This window comes from Lolium perenne, chromosome 7 (assembly GCF_019359855.2).
Source record: "Lolium perenne isolate Kyuss_39 chromosome 7, Kyuss_2.0, whole genome shotgun sequence".
NCBI lineage: Eukaryota > Viridiplantae > Streptophyta > Magnoliopsida > Poales > Poaceae > Lolium > Lolium perenne.
In genome coordinates, this window is record NC_067250.2 from 39,466,225 (window position 1) to 39,484,514 (window position 18,290).

Genomic DNA, 18,290 nt, shown 5'->3' on the forward strand with positions numbered 1-18,290 from the left:
TAATGCTTTATCAATCCTATCAATTGCCCAACTGTAATTTGTTCACCCAACACTTGTCACTTGTTATTGGAGAGTTACCACTAGTGTAGATCGCTGGGAACCCCGGTCCATCTCTCATCATCATATACTCGTTCTACATGTCATTGGAAGTAGTATCAACTATTTTCTGGTGCCATCGCCTCCGTGTTATTGCTACTGCTGCTGTGTTACTGTTACTACTGCTCTCATATTACTGCTACTTTCACATCACCCCTGTTGCTAGTGCTTTTCCAGGTGCAGCTGAATTGACAACTCAGTTGTTAAGGCTTATAAGTATTCTTTACCTCCCCTTGTGTCGAATCAATAAATTTGGGTTTTACTTCCCTCGAAGACTGCTGCGATCCCCTATACTTGTGGGTTATCAAGCCACTAGTCCATTGGTGAAAGTTGCCCAACAAGATTGAAAGATAAACACCACATACTTCCTCATGAGCTATAAAACATTGACACAAATCAGAGGTAATAAATTTTGAATTGTTTAAAGGTAGCACTCAAGCAATTTACTTTGGAATGGTGGAGAAATACCATGTAGTAGGTAGGTATGGTGGACACAAATGGCATAGTGGTTGGCTCAAGGATTTTGGATGCATGAGAAGTATTCCCTCTCGATACAAGGCTTAGGCTAGCAAGGCTATTTGAAACAAACACAAGTATGAAACGGTGCAGCAAAACTTACATAAAAGACATATTGTAAACATTATAAGACTCTACACCGTCTTCCTCGTTGTTCAAACACTTTACTAGAAATTATCTAGACCTTAGAGAGACCAATTATGCAAACCAAATTTTAGCAAGCTCTATGTATTTCTTCATTAATAGGTGCAAAGTATATGATGCAAGAGCTTAAACATGAGCACAACAATTTCCAAGTATCAAATTATTCAAGACATCATACCAATTACCACATGTAGCATTTTCTGTTTCCAACCATATAACAATTAACGAAGCAGTTTCAACCTTCGCCATGAAAATTAAAAGCTAAGAACACATGTGTTCATACGAACCAGCGGAGCGTGTCTCTCTCCCACACAAGCATTTATTCAAACAAAAACAAAAACAAACAGACGCTCCAAGTAAAGTACATAACATGTGACCGAATAAAAATACAGTTTCAAGGGAGGAACCTGATAATTTGTTGATGAAGAAGGGGATGCCTTGGGCATCCCCAAGCTTAGATGCTTGAGTCTTCTTGAAATATGCAGGGATGAACCACTGGGGCATCCCCAAGCTTAGAGCTTTCACTCTTCTTGATCATATTGTATCATCCTCCTCTCTTGACCCTTGAAAACTTCCTCCACACCAAACTCAAAACAAACTTATTAGAGGGTTAGTGCATAATCAAAATTCACATGTTCAGAGGTGACACAATCATTCTTAACACTTCTGGACATTGCCTAAATCTACTGGAAGTTAGTGGAACAAAGAAATCCATCCCACATAGCAAAAGAGACAATGCGAAATAAAAGGCAGAATCTGTCAAAACAGAACAGTCCGTAAAGATGAATTTCTAAGAGGCACCAGACTTGCTCAAATGAAAATGCTCAAATTGAATGAAAGTTGCGTACATATCTGAGGATCACTCACGTAAATTGGCAGAATTTTCTGAGTTACGTACAGAGAATTAGGCCCAGATTCGTTACAGAAAGAAATCTGTTTCTGTGCAGTAATCCAAATCTAGTATGAACCTTACTATCAAAGACTTACTTGGCACAACAATGCAATAAAATAAGATAAGGAGAGGTTGATACAATAGTAACAACTTCCAAGACACAAATATAAAACAAAATTACTGTAGTAAAATAAACACATGGGTTATCTCCCAAGAAGTTCTTTCTTTATAGCCATTAAGATGGGCTCAGTAATTTCAATGATGCACTCCCAAGAAATAAGAGTTGAAGCAAAAGAGAGAATCAAGAAGCAAATTCAAAACACATTTAAGTCTAACCCACTTCCTATGCAAAGGAATCTTGTACACAAATGAATTCATGAAGAACAAAGTGACAAGCATAGGAAGATAAAACACGAGTAACTTCAAGATTCTCAACATAGAGAGGGGAAACTTGATATTACTAAAATGCATATAACCATGTTTCCCTCTCTCGTAATAACTTTCAGTAGCATCATTGATGAAATCCACAATATACCCATCACTTAAAACATTCTTATCATGGTTCATATGCATAGAAGTATCATTAATTTTGGCATAAGAAGAGTTCTTCTCATTAATAGTAATTGGAGCAAGATTATTATCAAGAATTTGAACATGGTAAACAAGTTGCATATTAAGGGAATTGTTTTTGGCAATCCAATCATAACTATGACAAGTTTCATAAGGATAGTTATAACCTATATCATAGCATTCTTTATAATAATCATCAAAGATTGGAGGCATAGTGTCATCATAAGAAATAGAATAGTTATCTTTCATGGTAGGTTCATCTGTGACCATACCATCATTGTTACTAGAAGGAGATGTATCAAACACATAATGATCAGTAGCAAAAGGATTTTCAAACACCTCTTCCCCAAGCTTAGAGCTTTCTATATCATTATGGGAGGAAGCATGGATAGTACTGATACTATGCCAATTATTAACATCATCATTTTCAGAATTAGTTTCCCAGAGATTTGCAATATCAAAAGTAGTGTGCTCTTTCAAATCATGATCACTAATGTATGTAAAGGGCATAGGAAGATCATTGTATTCAGATTCATTATCATAATAATCATTAGGAGCAACATACTTACGGTTACCTAGCGTTATCTCATTCACGCGGGGATATGTCGTTACCTCTTTCTCTTTATTCTCCTTTTTCTTCTTCTTCTTCTTCTTCTCCGTTCCCTTCTTCTTCTTCTTCTTCTTCTTCTTCTTCTTCTTCTCTTCCTTCTCCTCGTTCCCTTCTTTAAGAGGAAGAGGCTTGAAGGGTGGCTTGTCCGCATAACCTGATTTACTTTCAGAAACAATAGAAGAAACTTGGGAGGATTCCTCCTTTTCATTAATTAGTTCAAAACACACAGCGGTCCTATCATATTTTGGCAAGGTGTCATCTTCTAAAATATTTTGTATGTAAGTATTTGTATGGCTATTATCAATGCAATAAGAAAAACACCCATGCAGGACGTCATCAATATCAAGATCACTCATATGTAACAAAGAGATTTTTCTTGAGAGCTCTTCACACCACAAAAATAAAGTAAGTTCATCATGCTGATTAGGAGTAATTTCATCATCACAATACCAATTTGTAGCACTCATGGGGTTCAAATTATCATTGGAGGAGCATTGAAAATTAAAATGACCCACTCCATGGCAAAGTTCACAAATAAAAGGATAGAGGGCACACACTTTTTTACCAAGATCATCTAGAGCCCTAAACCACTTTCTAGTTTTTTCATTAATATGATGGATACAATATTCATCTTTGATTTGATTAATTCCACAAGGTCTATGCATTCCACAAAAATTAACATGCTTATAGGAAATAGCATTCTTAGGAGTTTGAGCATGCTTATTGCAATCATTAACAACAATTTCATTCTTCATGCAAGCCTCTTTAAAAGGTTCATGATACTTATCAAAATTCTTCTTAGGCAATTCAAAATGAGAAGCAAAGGCTTTATAAAGATTTGCAGCAACTTGAGAGTCAAGACCATAAGTAGCACTCATATCTCGAAATTTATCAGTATCTATAAAAGCTTCAATGCATTCATAATCATAATTTATACCTGACTCTTAACCTTTGTTGTTCTCCCATCCTTCAGCGTTCTCCTCAATCCGATCAAGAAGATCCCACCTAGCTTCAACCTCCTTGCTTGTGAAAGATCCGTCCGAATAGGCATCCAGATAATCCTTGTGTTGTCCTGAAAGTCTTGCATAAAATTATTAATAATAACATTACGTGGGAGCTCATGAATGGGACATTTGAGCATTAGTGACTTCAATCTCCCCCACGCTTGAGAAATACTGTCTCCATCACGAGGATAAAAGTTATAAATATAATTCCTATCAATATGCACTTCATGAGGAGGATAAAATTTAGAATAAAAGAGTGATACAATTTCCTCCCAACCAAGAGAATGACTATTCTTCAACAATTTATACCAATGCGCCGCTTTACCAGACAGCGAAACAGAGAATAGCTTCTTCCTTACTTCATCCATAGAGATACCTGCACACTTGAATAACCCGCATAATTCATGCAAAAACAGTAAATGATCTCCAGGATGGACAGTTCCATCCCCTTCATAGCGGTTATCAATAACACGTTCAATAATTTTCATGGGTATCTTGAAAGCAGTACTTGCAGTTGGTGGATTTAAAATATCACAAGCATCATTAGAGTTATCGCATATGGGAGATAAAGCATTATCAGAGCAAATTTTCTCCCCTAAAGGTGGGAAGGTAAAAAGATCACAAAAACTAGCTTCCCCAAGCTTAGACTTCTCCATAGCATTAGCAGTGATTGCGTTCATACCAATAATATTGCTACTAGCATGCAAATGAGGTTCCATAGGTTCTTTAATTTTCGCATCACACAATTCATGTCTTAACTTAGGAAATAAATTAAAAAGCTCATAGTTGTTTTCCATTATGCCAAACTAGTGTAAAACAAGAAACAAAAAGATGCAATTGCAGGATCTAAAGGAAATAGCTTCGAGTACTTACAACGGCACCGGAAAATAGCTTAGTAGCCGAGATCCGGAGTGTGAGTACCTTTTACCTTTCCTCCCCGGCAACGGCGCCAGCAAAGTGCTTGATGTCTACGGGTGCTTCTATTCTTGTAGACAGTGTTGGGCCTCCAAGAGCAGAGGTTTGTAGAACAGCAGCAAGTTTCCCTTAAGTGGATCACCCAAGGTTTATCGAACTCAGGGAGGAAGAGGTCAAAGATATCCCTCTCAAGCAACCCTGCAACCACAAAGCAAGAAGTCTCTTGTGTCCCCAACACACCTAATACACTTGTCAGATGTATAGGTGCACTAGTTCGGCGAAGAGATAGTGAAATACAGTTGGTATGAATATATATGAGCAGTAGTAACGGCACCAGAAAATAGCTTGATGCTACAACTGGCGTGTGGTTGATGGTGGTAATATTGCAGGCAGTACAGATGCAGCAAAACAGTAAACAAGCAGCGATAGCAGTATCTGGAAACAAGGCCTAGGGATTATACTTTCACTAGTGGACACTCTCAACATTGATCACATAACAGAATAGATAAATGCTATACTCTACACTCTCTTGTTGGATGATGAACACCACTAATTGCGTAGGATTACACGAACCCTCAATGCCGGAGTTAACAAGCTCCACAATATTCGATATTCATGTTTAAATAACCTTAGAGTGCATGATAGATCAACACAACTACACCAAGTACTAACATAGCATGCACACTGTCACCATCACACTATGAAGGAGGCATAGATCACATCAATACTATCATAGCAATAATTAACTTCATAATTTACAAGAGATCATAATCATAACCTACGCCAAGTACTACACGATGCACACACTGTCACCATTACACCGTGCAGGAGGAATAGACTACTTTAATAACATCACTAGAGTAGCACATAGAATAGTAGTGATACAAAGCACATTGCAATCATAAAGGGATATAAATAAGCACTTCACTATGCTATTCATAACAGTGAATAAGTATTCTGTGAAATATAGCCTAAGAGACCCACACGATGCACATACTGTCACCTTTACACACGTGGGACAAGGAGTCTCCGGAGATCACATAAGTAAAATTCACTTGACTAGCATAACGACATCTAGATTACAAGCATCATCATATGGATCTCAATCATGTAAGGCAGCTCATGAGATCATTGTATTGAAGTACATAGGGAGAGAGATTAACCACATAGCTACCGGTACAGCCCTTAGCCTCGATGGAGAACTACTCCCTCCTCATGGAGACAACAGCGGTGATGAAGATGGCGGGGGTGTCGATGGAGAAGCCTTCCGGGGGTACTTCCCCGTCCCGGCGGCGTGCCGGAACAGAGACTCCTGTCCCCCAGATCTTGGCTTCGCGATGGCGGCGGCTCTGGAAGGTTTCTCGTACCGTGGCTTTTCCGTATCGAAGACTTAGGTCAAGGGCTTCTTATAGGCGAAGAGGCGGCGTCAGAAGGGGTCTGGGGCCACCAGACACTAGGGCGGCGCCCCCCCCCCTTGGGCCACGCCGCCACCATGTGTGGGCCCCCTGTGGCCCCTCTCTGGCGGCTCTCGGGTGTTCTGGAAGCTTCATGCAATCCTAAGATGTTGGGCGTTGATTTCGTCCGATTCCGAGAATATTTCCTTACTAGGATTTCTGAAACCAAAAACAGCAGAAAACAGCAACTGGCCCTTCGGCATCTCGTCAATAGGTTAGTTCCGGAAAACGCATAAATATGACATAAAGTATGCATAAAACATGTAGATATCATCAATAAAGTGGCATGGAACATAAGAAATTATCGATACGTCGGAGACGTATCAGCAGGCTGAAATCTGCCGGGGAAATTCCCTCCCAGAGGAGGAAATCGACGCCATTGTCACCGTCATCGAGCTGGACATCATCTCCATCATCATCACCATCATCTCCATCATCGTCACCGCCGTCTCCACCGCTGCACATCGTCACCGCTGTAACAATTAGGGTTGGATCTTGATTGTTTGATAGGGGAAACTCTCCCGGTATTGATTTCTACTTGTTATTGATGCTATTGAGTGAAACCATTGAACCAAGGTCTATGTTCAGATTGTTATTCATCATCATATCACCTCTGATCATGTTCCATATGATGTCTCGTGAGTAGTTCGTTTAGTTCTTGAGGACATGGGTGAAGTCTAAATGTTAGTAGTGAATTATGGTTGAGTAATATTCAATGTTATGATATTTAAGTTGTGGTGTTATTCTTCTAGTGGTGTCATGTGAACGTCGACTACAAGATACTTCACCTTTATGGGCCTAGGGGAATACATCTTGTACTCGTTTGCTAATTGCGGGGTTGCCGGAGTGACAGAAACCTAAACCCCCGTTGGTATATCGATGCAGGAGGGATAGCAGGATCTCAGAGTTTAAGGCTGTGGTTAGATTTATCTTAATTACTTTCTTATAGTTGCGGATGCTTGCAAGGGGTATAATCACAAGTATGTATTAGTCCTAGGAAGGGCGGTGCATTAGCATAGGTTCACCCACACAACACTCACCAAAACAATGAAGATTAATCAGCTATATGAAGCGAAAGCACTAGACTAAATTCCCATGTGTCCTCAAGAACGTTTGGTCATTATAAGTAAACAAACCGGCTTGTCCTTTGTGCTAAAAAGGATTGGGCCACTCGCTGCAATTATTTCTCTCGCATTTTACTTACTCTTACTTTATTCATCTGCTATATCAAAACCCCCTGAATACTTGTCTGTGAGCATTTACAGTGAATCCTTCATCGAAACTGCTTGTCAACACCTTCTGCTCCTCGTTGGGTTCGACACTCTTACTTATCAAAAATACTACTGTACACCCCCTATACTTGTGGGTCATCAAGAGTATTTTCTGGCGCTGTTGCCGGGGAGTGAAGCGCTATTGGTAAGTGGAATTGGTAAGGGAAACTTTTACTGTTCGTACTGATTTTATTTCTGCCTGCTGCTATAATTCATTATGGAGAGATCTTCTCTTGAATTTTTATTTGGAAAATCTACTACTACTGCAAAGGTAGTGGATGAGGCGCCAGGTGAGAAAGAGGTTCCATACAAAATACCTATGAAAATTATTGAACGTGTTGTGGATAACCGCTATGAAGGGGATGGAACTGTCCATCCTGGAGATCATTTACTATTCTTACATGAATTATGTGGTTTATTCAAGTGTGCAGGTATTGCTATGGATGAAGTTAGGAAGAAACTATTCTCTATATCGCTGTCTGGGAAAGCGGCGCATTGGTATAAATTACTGAATAATGGGGATTCTCTTGAATGGAATGATATTGTGCCCCTATTTTATTCTAAGTTCTATCCTCCAAGTGAAATTCACAAAGACCGGAACCGCATATATAATTTCTGGCCTCATGATGGAGAGAGTATTGCCCAAGCGTGGGGGAGATTGAAGTCTTTAATGCTCAAATGCCCCATTCATGAGCTTCCTGGTAATATTATCATTGATAATTTCTATGCAAGACTTTCTTTTCAAGATATGACCTTGCTGGATACTTCTTGTTCTGGATCATTTACACGCAACAAAGAAGAGTTTAAGAGGGACCTTCTTGATCGGATCCAGGAGAATACTGAAGGATGGGAGAACGACAAAGATAGAGAGTCGGGTATAAATTATGATTATAAATGCATTGAAGCTTTTATGGATACTGATAAATTTCGTAATATTAGTGCTACTTATGGTCTTGATTCTCAAGTCGTTGCAAATCTTTATAAAGCTTTTGCCTCTCATTATGAATTGCCTAAGAAGAATTTTGATAAGTATCATGAACCGTATAAAGATAAAATTGATTCATCTATAAATAAATGTGTTGTAATTGAAACTGTTGATCATGTTCTTCCTGAAGCTTATATTGAAAAAACTCCTTTCCCTGCTAAAATGAAGGAGTACTCTGTTATAAATAGTGCTGTTAATAAAAGTGAAAAGAAACCTATAGAACCTGAAGAGCAAATAAAGGTTGAACCTGCTATTTCAATAGTTAAAGATCTTGTGACTGAAAATGTTGAAGATGGTCATATTATTTTTTCTGAAGATGCTTCTAATATTGTTTCACATCCTAATAAGTCTAGGAAAACTAGTGTTCCTATGCTATCTGTTAGAATTGGTGATCATTGTTATTATGGTTTATGCGATATTGGTGCAAGTATTAGTGCTATTCCTTATGAGCTTTACACGGAGATTATGCACGAAATTCGTTCTTGTGAACTTGAAGATATTGATGTGGTTATTCGGCTAGCTAATAGAGAAACTACCTCTCCAATTGGTATTGTTCGAGATGTGGAAGTTCTATGTGGTAAGATTAAATATCCTGCTGACTTTTTAGTACTTGGTTCTGCTGCTAGTAAGTATTGTCCTATCATTTTTGGTAGACCTTTTCTAAATACTTGTGGAGCTGTTATAGATTGCAAGAAAGAGAAAATTGTGACTAAATTTGCTGGTGAATCTTATGAGTTTAATTTCTCTAAATTTGCCAAAACTCCTTATAAAGCTGATTTGCCTAATAATGATTTTAGAATTGAACAATGTGCATCTATTGCTCTTGCTCCTAATAATCCTTTGCAGCAACATTTGGAGAATAGTGAGAGTGAAGTTTTTAGGGAAGATAGAAATGAGCTTGATGAAATTTTCCTTCGTCAACCTATTCTTAAACACGATTTGCCGGTAGAAGATCTAGGAACAACACTACCACCAAAGGAAGATCCTGTTTTTGATTTAAAACCATTGCCTGATAATCTTAAATATGCTCATATAGATGATAAGAAAATATATCCTGTTATTATTAGTTCTAAGCTTTCAGAGATTGAAGAAGAAAGGTTATTGGAAATATTGAAGAAACACCGAGGAGCTATTGGCTACACTCTTGATGACTTGAAGGGGATTTCTCCCTCTATCTGCCAACATGCCATTAATAAGGAAGATGATGCAAAACCTGTTGTTGAACATCAGCGTCGTCTAATTCCTATGATGAAGGATGTGGTAAGAAATGAGGTATTAAAACTTCTTGAAGCTGGTATTATATATCCTATTGCTGATAGTAGATGGGTTAGTCCTGTGCATTGTGTCCCTAAGAAAGGAGGAATGACTGTTGTACCTAATGATAATGATGAGCTCATCCCTCAAAGAATAGTTGTAGGGTATAGAATGTGCATTGATTATCGAAAAGTTAATAAGGTTACTAAGAAAGATCATTACCCTTTACCTTTTATTGATCAAATGTTAGAAAGGTTATCTAAAAATACTTATTTTTGCTTTCTTGATGGTTATTCTGGGTTTTCACAAATTGCTGTTAAACTAAGGATCAAGAGAAAACCACTTTCACTTGTCCCTATGGAACTTATGCTTATAGACGTATGCCTTTTGGTTTATGTAATGCTCCTGCTACTTTTCAAAGATGCATGTCTGCTATTTTTCATGGCCTTTGCGAGAATATTGTAGAGGTATTCATGGTTGATTTTTCTGTCTATGGGAATTCTTTTGATAATTGCTTGCGAAACCTCGATAAAGTTTTGCAGAGATGTGAAGAAACTAACCTTGTTCTTAATTGGGAGAAATGCCACTTTATGGTTAATGAAGGAATTGTATTGGGACATAAAATTTCCGAGAGAGGTATTGAAGTTGATAGAGCTAAAGTTGAAGCAATTGAGAAGATGCCTTATCCTAGGGATGTTAAAGGTTTTCGTAGTGTTCTTGGTCATGCTGGGTTTTATAGGAGATTCATTAAAGATTTCTCCAAGATTTCAAAACCTCTTACTAATCTTCTTCAAAAATATGTACCTTTTGTTTTTGATGATGATTGTAAGGAAGCTTTTGAAACTCTAAAGAAAGCCTTAACAACTGCTCCTATAGTTGAACCTCCTGATTTGAACTTACCTTTTGAAATTATGTGTGATACTAGTGATTTTGCTGTAGGCGCTGTTCTTGGACAACGAGTAGATAAAAATTAAATGTTATTCATTATGCTAGTAAAACTCTTGATGCTGCTCAAAGAAATTATGCTACAACTGAAAAAGAATTGTTAGTTGTAGTCTTTGCTTGTGACAAGTTTAGATCCTATATTGTTGATTCAAAAGTTACAATCCATATTGATCATGCTGCAATTAGATACCTAATGCAAAAGAAAGATGCTAAGCCAAGGCTTATTAGATGGGTGCTTTTGTTGCAAGAATTTGATTTACATATTATAGATAGGAAAGGTGCCGATAATCCTGTTGCTGATAATTTGTCTAGATTGGAAAATATTGCTTATGATCATGTTCATGTTAATGATAGTTTTCCAAATGAACAATTGGCTGTAATAAAGGTGAGCTCGCGAGACAGTCCTTGGTATGCTGATTATGCTAACTTTATTGTTTCCAAGTACTTGCCTCCAACCTTTTCAAATTTCAAAGAAAGGAGAAAATTCTTTTATGACTTGAGGCATTATTTTTGGGATGACCCACACTTATATAAAGAAGGAGTGGATGGTATTATGCGAAGATGTGTTCCCGAATATGAACAACAAGAGATATTGAGTAAGTGTCATGGTAGTGCTTATGGAGGACATCACGTCGGAGACAGAACCGCGCAAAAGGTTCTGCAATCAGGTTTTTATTGGCCAACTCTCTTCAAAGATGCAAGGAAGTTTATTTTATCTTGTGATGAATGTCAAAGGGTTGGTAATATCTCCAGACGCAGTGAAATGCCTATGAATTATACTCTTGTTATTGAACCATTCGATTGTTGGGGATTTGACTTCATGGGACCTTTCCCTTCTTTAGAATGTAACACTCATATACTTGTTGCGGTTGATTATGTTACTAAATGGGTGGAAGCCATACCCACAAAAAGTGCTGATGGTGAGACCTCTTTAAGAATGCTTTTAGATATTATTTTTCCTAGATTTGGAGTTCCTAGATATATTATGACTGATGGAGGTTCTCATTTTATTCATGGTGGTTTTAGAAAAACTCTTGCTAAATATGGTGTTAATCATAGAATTGCTTCTGCTTATCATCCTCAAACTAGTGGGCAAGTAGAATTATCAAATAGAGAGATGAAATCTATCTTGCAAAAGACTGTTAATAAATCTAGAAAGAATTGGGCTAGTAATTTGAAGGAAGCACTAGGGCTTATAGAACTGCTTATAAAAATCCAATGGGGATGTCACCGTATAAAATGGTTTATGGAAAAGCTTGTCATTTACCTTTAGAACTAGAGCACAAAGCTTATTGGGCTGTAAGAGAACTAAATAAAGATCCTAAACTTGCCGGTAAGAAGGGGTTGCTACAATTGAGTTCTCTAGATGAATGGAGAAGTGAAGCTTATGAAAATGCTAAACTCTTTAAAGAGAAAGTTAAGAAATGGCATGATAGAAGAATAATCAAAAGAGAATTTAATGTTGGGGATAAAGTCCTATTGTATCGGTCTCGTCTCAGATTCTTTGCAGGGAAGTTACTCTCAAAATGGAAAGGACCATATGTCGTTGTGGAGGTGTATCGTTCAGGAGCAATTAAAATTAGTTCTCTCCAAGGCGATGCCACACAAGTGGTGAATGGACAAAGACTCAAGCATTATATCTCTGGAGATTCTTATAATGAAGATGTTGATGTTATTCGAGTGGTGACACCAGAAGCTTTCATCAAAGGTCAAATTGACAGTCCGGCAGAGTTCGACTTCGAATAGGTAACAGTACTGGTAATAAAAAGTTCGCGTTTTACTTTCCAAACAATGTTTTTGCTGTTTTTGGAAAATATGAAAAATTACGAGATCGAAACAGAGTGGAGGAGATGCACGAGGGCGTGCCCTCATAGGCCGGCGCGGGCCCCAGCCTGGCCGCGCCGCCCTATGAGGAGGGCCCCTCGTGGCCCCTCTCCGACTCTGGTTCGACCTGGTACTTTCCTTTTGTCGCAAAAATTTATTCTATATAATCCCCCGGACCCCTGGAGGTTCGTATATCGTTTTCTCGACGTGTTTTGTTTCGAGCTGTTTTCTGCCAGGATCTACTTTGGATCTAGATCCATCATGTCTTCGTCGGGAACTCCGAAGGACAGCTTCTTTGAGGACGTCATCAACCCGTACATGAACGAGCTGAAGATGCACCCCAAGTAATTGCTGCTCGTTGATGGAGAGTTGCAGATCAAAGATGTCCAGGGTCCTAAGGGAGAAGGAAGCTTGGAGGATAGGATGGAGAAGCTAGAACAAGAGGTCTTCAACTACAAGAAGATGGCGGAGCGTGAAGTGGACATCTTCCATAAGATTGTGTCTGAACTTATTGATGGACACAAGAAGGAGACTGCAAAGCTATGGGACGACATCCTCTCGCTTCACGACACCACAAACAAACTCCAAGCTCAACTCTATGATGTTCAGAATCAAAACTGTGAGTATGAAAACAGGTTTAAACACATAAGCTATGCTGCTAGTTTCAGGATTCCCAAAACCAAGATGTCGTTTGTTGATGGAGAGCCTCTTCCTTGGAAGTCTGATGATGGGAAAAATTCATCACCACCATCGCCGAAGGAGTAATTCATCATCGGTATTGGCATCCCCTTGGTTTGTTCCAAGCTTGGGGGAGTGCCGCGGTATCACATCATCACTATCTTTTACTTTTTACTATCAAGTAGTGTCATATCAAGAGTAGGGAAGTTATCATATAAGATGGGTTGCAGTGTGGAAGTATCTCTCCTTTAGTTGGTAGTCTATGTATCCCTTGGTGTGAGTTATCGTTATGGAATATTAATGAGAAGTCTTATCATTTACATATTCCACATCTTATTTTAGTATGCAATCTCTATATATGATTGATCTTGTTATTAGTATTGGTATCACCTTGGGAGCATTGAATAAATCTATTTGGTTTTGGAAAACTTAGCATTGGTCAATAGCAACAACACTTTGAGGTTTAAGTAGAAAAGAGAAATACATGTAGATATGTTATTGTCTATTTTTCTTGTTAGCTCTTAGCTTATTATTCTGAAGTTAAAATTGTTTGTGCTTACAAGGAGGATGCATGATTGTTTCTATCACATGTATATTTGTTTGTTTCCCTCAACAATTATGCTTGCTAATCAACCTTGCTAGCCAAGAACCTGTACTGAGAGGGAATGCTTCTCGTGCATCCAAACTTTAACCCAAACCTATGCCATTTGTGTCCACCATAACTGCCTACTACATGGTATTTTCTGCCATTCCAAGTAAATACTTCGTGTGCTACCTTTAAACAATTCAAAATTTATCATTCCTTATTTGTGTCAATGTTTTATAGCTCATGAGGAAGTATGTGGTGTTTTATCTTTCAATCTTGTTGGGCAACTTTCACCAATGGACTAGTGGCTTCATCCACTTATCCAATAATTTTGCATAAAGAGCTGGCAATGGGGTGCCCAGCCCCAATTAATTAACCTTCATAATTTTACAAATAGACACTCCTCCATGGTATGTGATTGTTGGAAGGCACCCGAGGATTCGGTTAGCCGTGGCTTGAGAAAGCAAAGGTGGGGAGGAGTGTCATCTAAATAAAACTAAAATAAAAAGACACTCCTTCATGGTATGAGAATGATTGGAAGGCACCCGAGGATTCGGTTAGCCATGGTTTGTGAAAGCAAAGGTTGGAAGGAGTGTCAACTAAAAATAAACTTTATGGGAGCCGCTCTTCGAGAGTTTGTCTGGCAAGGGGGTTAGAGTACCCGCTACAAGTCGTTGACAACAACAAACACCTCTCAAAATATTTACATTTATTCTCTCTACATGATTTCAAAACTGAAAAAGCTCTAGCACATGATTTAATCCCTGCTTCCCTCTGCGAAGGGCCTGTCTTTTACTTTATGTTGAGTCAGTAAACCTATTTCCCTCCACCTTAAGCAACATTTGAGTTGTTGCGATCAAATCATTTATATTGTGATCTGCTTAATCATGCCTTTTACTCTTCCTTGTTTAGTACAAGTTTTATCTGAATGAATATAGCTTTGAAAGTTATCAATGATTATAAGGAGATTATTATGATTGAGTATGCAAGTTGTGCCATATAAGCTTTAACATAAGAGCGCTGCTCGATAGATAAGTACAATCTGTTAATTGTTCTCTGACCAAGAACGAAGTTTGCCATCACCAATTATGATTTCTTATGCACCTTTATTTGTGATTACCTTCTACTTGTTTCAAGTTGAATTATATGAGGAAGTTGTTCACTAGAATGTCTTGTGTGAATTAATATGATGCTTCTTGTCCGTATTTGGTTTATCGACTCTTCACTCCATAAACATGTGGTCCTGTTTACCGAGTTCAGTTTCGCTTGGAGACAAGCGAAGTCTAAGCTTGGGGGGAGTTGATACGTCCATTTTGCATCACTATTTTATATCATAATTTACTGTTATTCATTGATATATTTCATATTTAGAGGTGCTACTTATGTTATTTTATCTATTTTGCATGTTTCATGATTGTTGGAGAATCGCGCACCGGAGTCAGGATTCTGCTGGAAAAAGCGCCGTCAGAATGCAATATTTCGGAAGATCAACAATTGACGGAAATTATACTGAAAATCCTATTTTTCCAGAAGACGGAAGTAGCCAAAAGGAGGAGCCGAGGAGGGCCACCATGGGCCCCCATAGGCCGGCACGGGCCCATGCCTGGCCACGCTGCCATGTGGGGAGGGGGCCCACAACCCCCTCTGGCCTCCTCTCCTTCGCGTACTTCTTCGTCCCGAAAACCTAAGCTCCACAGGATAGTCGCGAAGAGTCACAGCCGCCTCTACGGGGCGGAAAACACCAGAGAGAAAAGAGCTCTCCGGTAGGCTGAAATCTGCCGGGGAAATTCCCTCCCGGAGGGGGAAATCGACGCCATCGTCACCGTCACCGAGCTGGACATCATCTCCATCATCATCACTGCCGTCTCCACCGCTGCACATCGTCACCGCTGTAACAGTTAGGGTTGGATCTTGATTGTTTGATAGGGGAAACTCTCCCGGTATTGATTTCTACTTGTTATTGATGCTATTGAGTGAAACCATTGAACCAAGGTTTATGTTCAAATTGTTATTCATCATCATATCACCTCTGATCATGTTCCATATGATGTCTCGTGAGTAGTTCGTTTAGTTCTTGAGGACATGGGTGAAGTCTAAATGTTAGTAGTGAATTATGGTTGAGTAATATTCATTGTTATGATATTTAAGTTGTGGTGTTATTCTTCTAGTGGTGTCATGTGAACGTCGACTACATGATACTTCACCTTTATGGGCCTAGGGGAATACATCTTGTACTCGTTTGCTAATTGCGGGGTTGCCGGAGTGACAGAAACCTAAACCCCCGTTGGTATATCGATGCAGGAGGGATAGCAGGATCTCAGAGTTTAAGGCTGTGGTTAGATTTATCTTAATTACTTTCTTGTAGTTGCGGATGCTTGCAAGGGGAATAATCACAAGTATGTATTAGTCCTAGGAAGGGCGGTGCATTAGCATAGGTTCACCCACACAACACTCACCAAAACAATGAAGATTAATTAGCTATATGAAGCGAAAGCACTAGACTAAATTCCCGTGTGTCCTCAAGAACGTTTGGTCATTATAAGTAAACAAACCGGCTTGTCATTTGTGCTAAAAAGGATTGGGCCACTCGCTGCAATTATTTCTCTCGCATTTTACTTACTCTTACTTTATTCATCTGCTATATCAAAACCCCCTGAATACTTGTCTGTGAGCATTTACAGTGAATCCTTCATCGAAACTGCTTGTCAACACCTTCTGCTCCTCGTTGGGTTCGACACTCTTACTTATCGAAAATACTACAATACACCCCCTATACTTGTGGGTCATCACTCATCTTGCAGTAATCAACATTCTATGTCTAGCAATCCTATTCTACAGTAGAGTACAATATAGATTGCTCATGACTCGCACTGTTCATTTTCTTTTGCCGTTTCCGGTACCCAAAATTACTTGAGGACAAGTAAAGCTTTTAAGTGTGGGGGATTTTGATATCCCTTCTTTTGATACAAAAATTCTATTATATAAACATTTGAGTAAGACATGCATTTCTATACAAATACATTGTTTTTATATTACTTTTGTCAAGATGACAACACTTTTCAATGTCAATTGTAGGTGTGGGCGCAAAGGCCCTATATCCATCAGAACCATCCATATTTCATCAAACCGATTCAAATTCAGATCGAATTCAGTCAAGACCGAGTGAAGTTAAAACAAGAGAGGGGGTTTTTGGGCAAGATCCCGAGAAACGTGGGGGCCAGCGTAACCAACCACTCCGGGGCTAATCTGGTGAAGATAAAAGGAGGATGAGAAGCAGTGGCACGCTCTCTCTCTCGCTCTCAACCACCACACCACCATCTTGTCGTGCGTGCCAAGAAGCTGAGAAGAAGGAGGACGCCAGTGGAGGAAAAAGGATATCTAGATCCGAATATCTCCCGGTCTTCCTCTCTGCTTCCTTTGCTGACCCGATCCGATCATCTTCGACAAGTGAGTGCCGAGATCAAGGAAGAACGAACCAGAGCGCGGTGACAAATCTGACCTTCTCCCTTTTTGTTGTTTCTTCGCTGGATAATAGAGTTCTGTGATCGTGAGATGAGAAAACTTGATGTGCGGGTGAAATTGTTCATCAAGACCAAAACTGTTATGATGGATTAGTGATCTGTGTGTGATTCCTTTTTCCCTAGTCTATTGCTTGTGGTGTTAATCTGATCCTTGTCTCTCTTGCTTTTGTTATTGTGTGGTAGCGTTGATTCTTCCTTAGCCCTTTTTGCTGCTGCTGTCATATCCTAGAATAGAAATAGTTGCAAGGAATCTGTTCCCAGTAGAAGAAAAATCCAAAATATATGTTAATCAAGCTGTTTAAATTGGAAACTCAGTATTTCAATCCCTGTGGAGAAACGATATACCTCACACTATATTTGCAACAGATCATGCGCTCATTAACACCGGCACGCATAGCTAGGCGTGACGAGACGCTTCCCTGCGCCTTTGCGGGAATTGTACCGTTGTTGCGCACCAGTAACTTCCGTCGCGAGGTAGACGATAGTTAGGTTAAACTTCAATGTGCCGCTGACGTGTCGGTCCTGCCACTCCTTGATACCTCTCAAACGTATCTATAATTTTTGATGATGCATGCTTGTTTTACACCAATTCATATATGTTTTTCTTACACTTCGTTGCACTTTTATATGATTTCCGACACTAACCTATTAACAAGATGCCACAGTGCTAGTTCCTTGTTTTCTGCTGTTTTTGTATTTCAGAAAAGTTGTACAGAAAATATTCTCGGAATGGGATGAAACAAAAGCCGAAGTCAATATTTTACCGAAACGACGACGAAGTACAGAGGGGGGGAGGGGCGAAGAGGCGCAGCAGGTAGGCCAGACCACCCCTAGGTGCGGCCTGGACCTGGGCCGCGCCTAGGGTAGGTCTGGTCCCACTAGGCACCCAACCGACCTTAATCCTTCACCTATTTATACATCTTTTTGGGAAAACCCTGGATACCCGAGCCTCCATCGACAAAAAGTTCCGTCGCGGCCGCCATCGCCAAACCCATCCCGGGGGTTCTGAAGCTCTTCCCGGCACC

The 18,290-nt window shown here is 39.4% G+C and overlaps 1 pseudogene; it reads left to right on the plus strand.

Moving 5' to 3' along the window:
* LOC127316113 (uncharacterized) overlaps window positions 1-18,290 on the plus strand; it is an 800,711-nt pseudogene that overhangs the window by 87,162 nt on the left and 695,259 nt on the right.